General features: G+C 25.1%; 1 pseudogene; it reads right to left on the bottom strand.

Moving 5' to 3' along the window:
- Positions 1-1,580: 1,580 nt before the first annotated feature.
- LOC110660152 (putative F-box protein At1g67623) lies at positions 1,581-2,435 on the bottom strand (annotated as a pseudogene).
- Positions 2,436-2,741: the final 306 nt, after the last annotated feature.

Below are 2,741 nucleotides of genomic sequence, written 5' to 3'. Positions count from 1 at the left end.
TTCTTGATTTTAAGTGGCACTTTGAGCTTTCAAACTAAAAGTTCTTCCTTAATATATTGGATTTAAGGAATTATATTTCATTTTGAAAAATAATGGTATAAATCTTATTATTTTTCTATTGCCTAACTTTTATCTCTCTCAAAGTCTAAATTTATTAAATTGCAATAAAATATTTAGATAAATTATAAATATAAAATTTTAAAACCTTGAAAGATATTTTAACGAATCTCACAATCATCAAAATTGTTAATTTGATATTATTTTTGTCAATTTAATATCAAATTAATAAGCTATAATTTGATTGATAAAAAATTGTATATTTTTTAAATTAATACACAATTTAATAAGAATGGTATTTTTTAACATGCATTATGCATTATCTATACTCGTTATGCTTTTTATAACTTAATTTTCTTTATATGCAATTAGGTGCAGTTATGAAAAATTCGAGTTCATATGAAAATGAGTTTAACAACCATTAAATTAAGTATTTATATTTAGATTCGTAAATCCATTATATAAACTTTAATTAATTTTGTGTAAATCTCGATATAAATATTTAATTCAATGATTATTATATAAGTCCTCATTTAGGTCAAACTTATATTAAATACATTCTATGTAATTTTGGAAAAATTTTCATGCTAATTTATTAATAAACCTTGAAACTATTTTTTTTTTTTTCAAATAAGTGTAATAGCACAATAAAACTAAGAAAACTAAAATAGTTTATTTGCTATTATAGTTTTTTTAAAAAATAGTTTCTAATTCTAAATTTTTTTATTATTCATAATATTTTAAAAAATTTACATTATTCATGATAATAAAAGGTTTAAAATTTTTCAACTTTTTACTATTAAATTCTTTAATTTTAATAAATTTTAGATAATTTTAAACATTTATTAGTTTTAATAAACGGTAAAAATTAAAATAAATTGACAATAAAAAATACAGAATGTCAATTTACTGAAAAAGATACTAATAATCAAAATTACATTATTTTTAGCTGATTTAAATTAATTTTTACTATTGGTTAAAAAAACTTTTAAAACCAAGTTAAAATTGTAAAAAAAAAAAAAAGAATTAGCTATAATTATAAAAATTTGAGTATTTTATTTTTTTAAACATTATGTTTTTAAATTATATAATATTTTTCATTATCAATAAAATTGTTTATGAGTTGTGAATTATTTTCCATAATTCAATTCAAGATGTGATCGTAGAAGGAGTTTAATATGAGGCATTTGTTAGTATTTTTTGTGAGGAAAAGGGACAATAGAAGGAAAGTGAGAGAGATAAAGAGAGATGGAAGAAATTGGGAGGGGGAGAGACGGAGAAAGTAATTAAGAGAAAGAGTGACATAACGATGAACTTGTAAATAATTGGGATATTATAAGGTATCAACTTGTCAAAATAAATATAAAAATCAATTTATAAATAATTGAAATATTTAATAATTAAATTGTTAAAATATAAAGATATATATAAATATTGAAAACATTTAGAACCCTAGAATAATTTATTTTGATAAATGTATTTTTTTTCTTCTTATCATTGATATCTTTTTCATTTTCATTCCATTATTTTTCTCTATAGCTTCCTGTTCTTTGCATTATGCAGAACATAATGGCTTCAAGATCCCATAAACAAGAATCGCTTGAATAAGGATCATCGTAAAAATCTCCATCAGGTATCCACCTTTTTATAGTCTGCGTAGGATTACACAGTGCCTTTGATTTGCAATCACTGCAGGTTTTTTTTCTTCTTCCAGTACTCTTCTCCTTCTGCTGGTCCAATTTCAATTATATAACTTTTTACCCACGGTGGCTGCAAAATACAATACGCTCTCTTTCTACATTCTGTAATAACCAAACTAGATGTCGAACTCTTCAAATCAGAGAGTAGCTTCACTCCTTTGTTTCTCAGTTCATGGCCAACACTGCGCACTAGTATTATACCATAAACATATGTGGCTGCCGGATTCCCTTTGCTCGCTGCTCTCTCTAATAACTTTAGCCCAGAATTATTTTGCCAGTTGAAAAAATAATCTATCATTCCTTGTCTAAACAAAGCTTCTGGATTTCCACTCTCCGTGCACCTCGCCAAGAAAGAAGACAAACCATAATGCTTATCCCGCCAGTAAAAGAGAGGGACGGAATCCATTTTGACATGCTCAAGGACATAATCTTCTGATGCTGCCTCAAGAAACTCTTTAACCTACTTTGGCATTAACGAGATCAGTGAGTGATGAAGAGCCAAGCAAAAATTTCTGTCAGCAACTCTTTTAGAACGTTCTTGAACCCGTGATTTTGATAATTCTTTCTTCTGCATTTGGCTATAGTTTTCGGTGGTTTTAGACTTAGAGGAGGCTTTGTACAGATGGGTGAGAGTTGGATGATGGATTTCTTCTTCCTAGTGCCTGCTTTTATATGCATAAAAGCATGCTTCCTTATTACATGGAATTGATATTTCCATATCCTTCTGCTACATGGATTTCAATTTTATTTTCTAATTCTTTCCTTTTTTCCTTCGCATTCTTGTTATGCAAGTATTTATGTAGGACAATATTTTATAAGTAATATATATATATATATATATATATATATATATATATATATATATATATATATATTGTATCGATTCAACGAATTTGAAATTAAAGTTTAATTATTATGGCATAAAAATATTATAATAAATTACTTTTTATAAAAGCATTATACATTATAAAAAATTTAATTAAT

The sequence above is a fragment of the Hevea brasiliensis genome, chromosome 10, assembly GCF_030052815.1.
Source record: "Hevea brasiliensis isolate MT/VB/25A 57/8 chromosome 10, ASM3005281v1, whole genome shotgun sequence".
NCBI classification, from domain to species: Eukaryota; Viridiplantae; Streptophyta; class Magnoliopsida; order Malpighiales; family Euphorbiaceae; genus Hevea; species Hevea brasiliensis.
Note: the sequence above shows the minus strand (reverse complement) of the source record. Positions and strands in the feature narration are given on the sequence as shown.